This window comes from Clarias gariepinus, chromosome 1, assembly GCF_024256425.1.
Source record: "Clarias gariepinus isolate MV-2021 ecotype Netherlands chromosome 1, CGAR_prim_01v2, whole genome shotgun sequence".
Taxonomy (NCBI): domain Eukaryota; kingdom Metazoa; phylum Chordata; class Actinopteri; order Siluriformes; family Clariidae; genus Clarias; species Clarias gariepinus.
The window spans coordinates 26,861,099-26,868,656 of NC_071100.1; positions in this window are offsets into that span (position 1 = coordinate 26,861,099).

Consider the following 7,558-nt stretch of genomic DNA (forward strand, 5'->3'; position numbering starts at 1 on the left):
CCTCTTGCTCAATACACACCATGTTCAGGATAAACATGTCGGACCAAGAGCAGTATCGGTGCTCGTTATGTCATTAATGTTACGCTCAGTCTCCACCCGTGCTGATTCCAGGCTATTTAGCGAAGTACAGGTGCTGAGATGCTGTTCTGCAGGGTTCTGCGATTTGCCTCACCTCAGCCTTATCTGTAAATTGCCTATCTGGTGAATAGCCCTGAGCAGACAGGCTTGCCAGACAGGATTTTTCCTACCACTGCTGAGACACTTCGGGGGGATGGTGTGAGTGCAATTTACACTTCTGTCTCCATCCCCCCATCCTTGAGGAAATAAGGAACCAGGTTGATCTTTGAGTGAGGAAGAATGGACATCCTGACTCGTTGGCATTTGCGTGGGCTATGCATAAGGAAAAAAGGCAGACATGTGAATTAATAAATATGTAAGTTGACTGCTTTGTGTGTGTGTGTGTGTGTGTGTGTCCATATTCTCATCTTGCTTGTTTCTATAAATTGCCTAAGTATTGGCACTCATGAATCAATGCTCAGTCACTCCAATTACACACTTGACTCACAAAACTCTGCTAATTATTTATTTCCTAAAATGCCTTATATAAAGTCTTTTCAAGAATTCATGTAAATCCTAATCATTTTATGTATTAGGTTTTCTCAAAGACAAAGAGAAACTTTAATACAAAAAAGGCCAATTTCCAATTTGTTGAATAGCCTAGTCTTTCTGAACGTCGGCAATACACTCAGCAAGAAAGCCATATTAAATGCAGCCATATGGAATCTCCATTTATTCAATTATACAGATGGGGCTTCCACTTAAATTGATTAGTTTATTGCTCAGACAGGTGTTTTGCTCACTAAGAGGCTAACAGGACACACACACACACACACACACACACACACACACACGCTATAATAAATTGTTTTGTATCAGCTTTAATCTAACCAGGTTGAACCAGGCACCGTCCCACACAAATCAATCTGTCTGCATTTGACAGTAATCCCATTGAAAACTCAATAAAAGTCAGGGACAAAGAGTCAAGGGGTTGAAAATAATTAGTACAACGCAATAAAATTAATGAGGACAAGGGCTCCTTTTGATGTCATGAAAGAGCACAAAGAATGTTAACACGCTGATGTCATTTCTTAAAATAGCTTAGTCTGAGGTAACCTTACAGTATGATCATCAACAGTGCCGTCCTAAAACTAACAAAATGTCAGTTCTAAAAGCGACATGGACTGTTGTTGACGGTTAAAGAGTTTGTAGAAATAGATAATAGGTTAAAGCTAAAAAACAAGCTGATCAGCATTAATGTACTGTACCACCCGACTTCCGGAAAAGTTTGGACGGTTTAAAAATTTTAATAAAATGAAAACTAAAAGGCTTTCAAATCATATGAGCCAATATTTTATTCACAATAGAACATAGAAAACATACGAAATGTTTAAACTGAGACATTTTACAATTTTATGCACAAAATGAGCTTTTTTAAAGTTTGATGCCTGATACAGGTCTAAAAAAAAAGTTACGACGGCGGCATGTTTACCTTGGTGTAGCTTTTCGTCTTCTTTTCAAAACAGTTTGAAGATGTCTGGGCATTAAGGTTATGAGTTTCTGGAGTTTTGGTGTCGGACTTTGGTCCCATTCTTGCCTGATATAGGTTTCCAGCTACTGAAGAATTCCTGGTCGTCTTTGATGTATTTTTCATTTAATTATGTGTCGAATGTTATACAGTAAGTGAAAGATCTGACACAATGAATGATTCAGTGTTGTCTGAGGGCCCGATGACCATGGGCATCCAACCAAGATCTTCGGCCCTGTCTCTTACGCACAGAGATTTCTCCAGTTTCTTTGAATCTTTTGATGATGTTATGCATTGTAGATGATGAGATTTGAAAAGCCTTTGAAATTTGACATTGAAGAACTTTGTTTTTAAAGTATTCCATAAACTTTTTACGCACTCTTTCACAGATTTGAGAGCCTTTGCCCATCTTTACTTGTGGGAGACTTTGCCTCACTAACACATCCCTTTTTATAGTTAACCATGTTATAGACCTGATGCTAGATGTTCTATTAGCTGAATCTTTTCAAAATTTTTAGCTTTTTTCACCCTTTGTTGCCCCATCCTAACTTTAAAAAAAAAAATTATTAAAATAATTTATTTTAGTTTTCATTTTATTAAAATAATAATAATAAAAAAAAACTCTACTGGAATTTGGGTTCTAATCAGTAATATTATTATTTTAGGATGAAGCTCATGTACATATCTGTATTTTTGTACGACAGAACCCTTTTACCTAACTTATTAATACCAAAAAATAAAATCTTGTAAGGTGGAGTATCTTTTGTCTTGTGTAGTCTAAGTGTACTTCTTTCATCGTCAGCCAAATACACTCCTTGTTCAGTAATCAGAGAGTAAATCACAGATAAAAAAAAGGAGATAATCAAAAAGTAGATCGGCTAAAGATGAAGTTTTGACTTAAAATGACTCCGGCCTGTAAAAATTCGCTAAGACTTCACTTTACTTCTTAACTTTACTTGTACTTAATATTGCGATTTATTTTATGACCAAGGTTTAGTTATAATAAGCCATGATGAATCGCCCTATCGTGTGTGTGTGTGTGTGTGTGTGTGTGTGAGTGTGCGCGCGCGCGCGTGTGTGTGTGTGTGTGTGTTTGTGTGTTAAGGATTGGCCTGGCTTATAGGTGCATTATGGTCATTATGGTTATTTCTGTGTCTTTCACATACTGTGTGTACAGTATACATCATAAACAATCACATCGATTGGCTTTGTTTGAGTGACATGTGTAGCCACGCCCACCTTGAGGCAAAAGCTTCTGTGACATAATCTGACTTTACAGCTGTACAGACATATAGATAGACTTACAAACAAAAATTTTCCTGAGACTAGTTTTGGTCCTCCAATGTATGAAACGATATAATTTAAAAGACCTAGTTCTGACCAAAGTACAAACATTTATTTACATACTGTAGATACTGTAATGTACCCCAGGAATTCACTTTGCTTAGCAACCTTCAATTTTCTGCTGAACACATGATCCATATTTTTTTTAAATATGATCTTCTTACAGCAGCTAGAAATTCATGGTAGGAGGTGAAATTATGCCAAAGAGGATGTTAATCTCATGCCAGAATCTCCCACAGACAAATTACTGATTACCACCGAGCAAATAGCAGATTCTCACAAGTCCCTCGAGAGACAATAATCAAGCGCATAATGCAGAAGATATGAATTTCAAAATCTGCAATCATGGATACTGCTTTAGTTGAAAACTATTTGGTTTGAATACCTAATTAAAATGTAATTGTAATAAAACTATAAATTGTTATTGTAATGTAAAATGTAATTAAAATAAGACAAATTATACAATAAATTATTCTGGAATTATTAAAACTTTTAAACTTTCATCCTCTTTTTTATTATTTAAAATAATCAACTGATGTCTGTGAAGCATATGATTCCTCTTATCATACATTTCCACAACAAAAATAATTGTTCTCATTTAGATATCCTAGCATGTCATTTAAAATATATTTTTTGTTTTATTTTATTTACTTTTTTGTTGTGGTTGATATATTTTGGAATTTCAAGCTTCACTGCACAACATAAATTAAACTAGAGTTGGAAGAAGGTTCAAATGACCTGGAGCCTATCCCAGAAGGCTAAGGGCACGAGGCAGGGTACACCCTGGACAGGGCGCAAATCCATCGCAGGGCACACACACATTCCCCCACTATGGGCAATTTTGGTACACCAATTAGCCTAACTTGAATAGCTTTAAATGACTTACAATACAAAGTAAATAAAACGGACTGTGATCCTTGGATACTTTTGCTTGACCTGCTGATTCCACTTATATAGACAGAAAGTGTACCATACTAACCAGTGGAAAGGGGAGGTAATGTTTTTCCAATCTTCACCTTTCCAGTTTTAATTGGGCCTGTACCCACTGTAGTGTAAGATTTCAGTCCTTGACTAAAAGGAACCCAATATGGGCTTCTGTACCTCATTCACCTAAAGTTTTGGTGTGTGGTGCATTCTGAGACTCTTTTCTGCCCATCACAGTTGTAAAAGATTAATTTGCATTACTGTAGTCTTTCTGATTCCTTGAACATCTGTCAATTCTCCTCAACTTCACTTATCAGCAAATTTAGTCAACATACAGTAGCTATAAGGCAGCATGACAGGTGGATCATTGCTAAAGATGTATTAAAGTGTATTATACGCAAGATTAGTAATCTGTTTGGATGAGAGGCATTTCACATTTGATGATAAGAGACAGTAACAGCACTGGGAAGCTTAACTCTATGTATCACTTTGAGCCACAGGTGTTTTAACAATCATTAATTACACTAACTGTCATTCGCAGCATGGGTGTAAGTAGGTTGCTACAGTTTGCAGTATTGAAAAAAGCAATGAGCAGATGCCTGCCAAAAACCCACATTTAAAACCAGTCATAGAAGCACTTTCAGCAAGAAAACACATTTGATAATGTTATGTCATCTTAAACAACACTCTGTCTCCTTAATAATTGGGTCTAAGCCGCTTTGAATTGCCTCGGAACCATCTATGTTCTTTTATTTAGGCTATAACGATAACTAGCTTCTAACACTAGCTTTCCAAATCCCTCTCCAACCTCTGATCAAGGGCACTACGTTTGTGTGAAACAAAGAATTGTATACCCTGGCTAACTAGCTTTCCATTTAACACTATTTGGGATTCAGCCACTGGAAGCTGAATTTTCTAAAGTGGAATAAGTGGAAACATAAAGTGAATCGCGTAAGTTTCTCAGGACTGACCAACACCTCCATGTTTTATTCTATTCACCTTTTGGCTACATACAGTAGTACTGGTAAACTATAAAAAATAACTGGTCAAATAAACAAATCATAATCTGTTGATAATAAATGGAATTCGTAGAACTGTTGTATAACAGCATGATAACATTTAAGATCATACCAGCATGTCTATAACAGCTCCAGCACTCAGGCTGCACCCTTATACCTATGGCGGCATCATTCAGCACAACAGCATTCCTTTTATGTAAAATTTCCTAATTAGGGCATATGATTATTGGTACAAGAATTGTTTGCTCTGTGATTGTTGGAGTTATGAACTAGTAATAAACTCATGTCACCTTTCCAAAGAGTTGTAACTCCTATAAATAAAGCATGTTTAACTGGAAATAGATATACAAGAGCAGAAGAGATAAATGAATGAACAATCAAGGCCAGAGAAGACAAGATGCCTGCTTGCGGCATCATCATTTTGTATAAGGTAAACCAATAATTTTTTGCCAATTTAACATGAAAGACCTGGTCTCAAAATACAGCACTATTTCAAAACAGATCCCTCAGGGATCAACATAATGCATGATGAATATGCATGAAGGAGGAGAGCTAGATAATGAGGGACTTAATAAGAGGCTGTTCAGGAGGACATCTCTATAGGAAGAATCAGGGCTGTGAATGATTGGCATGACAAATCTGATTCCCAAAAAACCTGCCTGCATTGGGGGAGGATGGCGAGGATGAGATTAACTCCATAAACATATGCAGGGAAACATAGCAATCCTGTGAGAGCAAGCTAGCAAGCCAAGCAAGCAAACCATATGTGCCTTAAATATATAATTATGCATCATGTTCAAAAAAATGATTTTTAGAATGTGTCTTTTGCCCTTAAGGAGGCGATTTGGGCAGATGGCTGCTTTCGCTATTATGCCTCCCTAAATCTCAATCTCAACACTGTACAAAAAGCTTAAGGAGCACTCCAGAAAACAGAGCTTTTATTCCATTAAAAGCAGCTTTGGGAACATTTCTGTGTGATAATAAGCCAAACAGAGCTTTATAAGTCCCAGGAGTTCAGCTGAGGAGCCTGCATTCAGCTAATTGTACTGGTTTTATGTTTGATACTGCAATGGTAGCGACAGAATTACAAACGGTCAAGTCAGGATAGAGGTCAGTTTTAGGGCATTATATATAGATGCATCTATAGAATGAATTTTAATAAAAGAATGCACCAAGAATAGGCAACATCTGGTGCCCCATGGGCAGTTACACTGACTTGCAAGCATAAAAAAAATACAAAGCACTGACTGTGGGCTGACTGTGTGCATGATGAAAGACAAGTCTTCAACCAGAAGCTCTGTCCTACCCACATGCTCTAATCCACCATGGTGGCCACTGCTGGATCATACACCATGTTCTATCATCTAACACATTCCATTCAACATGATACAACAAGAGATCACAAGGATCGGACAGATCACAGAGACATAAAGTGTACTCTGAGCTTATGGAAAGAAAGCGGAGGTTTAGAGAATCTAACGTAATTGTATCAAATTAGTCCTAGGCTGAGATTGATCAATTTCTTTGAAGCCCTAATTGTTAATTAATTGTTAATCATATTCAATAGGACTTTCCCAAAGAACACAGTCGCTCAGACTGATCAGATTGCTCCTTCACTTCTACTTCACCATGAAAGACAGACTAGTTATCGGTATAATTGAGCTTTAAAGGTTGTCTAGCCCGCCCCCGCCTCTCAAACAAAAATAACACTCACTCTGAGTAAGACCCTCACAATGCTTTTCACACATGGAGTGTTCTCGCTCGGTGCTTTGTTCAATTCAGAACAGCTCTCTTGTGGTTGCCGTGGCAATAGCATATACACATCCACGAGAGGCTCGAGCCATGACTTGCCACACTCATGCTGTCACTCAGTTTCACTATTTATGTTAACAGGGTTTTGAGACCCCCAGGCTGCAAGACCTGACCCATCTGGCACCAGGTTGGCTCCGAGCCTAGGACAAAGTCTCCTGCTGAGCCAAAACGGTGGCTTGGAATTTAAAACGTAGAATTCGAGGGCACCAGGTGTTGTGTGTGTGTGGTATTCTAAGCTGAGAGATGGGGCAGGCAAAGGCAAGCTGCTGCTCAGCGTGTGTGCAGAGGGGAAGACGTGTCAAAGCTATAGGCATGGAGTTATAATCTATGAATGTAGAATGAACACACTGTGTAGAACCATTAAAAACAGCACCAAAACCTACAAACCATATGACTTGACTTTTCAACTTCACAATCACGGTATTCTGTATGCTCAGGTGTGTGGAAGAAGGCAGATAGTACTTTACTTCCATTGTGTTTCCCTGGCATGAGCAGTAGCAAAAAAAAAGTGTAAAGGTTAGCTTCATGCGCCTACTGTATGAGGAAGTAGTTTATCTGTTTGTCCCAACTTCCTCAACTGCCGGTAATCATCACCTGATAAGGGAAAGTTAGTGAGTAGAAATTGGCAGGACCTAATTGGGAAGAAATATCAGTCATATCAGACTCTACAGAATGAAAACAATACAAATGAAAGGATTAAAGGACTATAAAGTGCTTAAAATCTTAAAATATGCACATATGTTATAGCCTACCAGCTTCAATCTACTGCATTTACTTTGAATTCCTAAAGGTAAGAAAGAAAGAAAGCTTAAAACCTACTTTTTAGGACCGGAGAGATTAGTGTGGATTAGAGTTTTTCCAGGACTCAATCTGT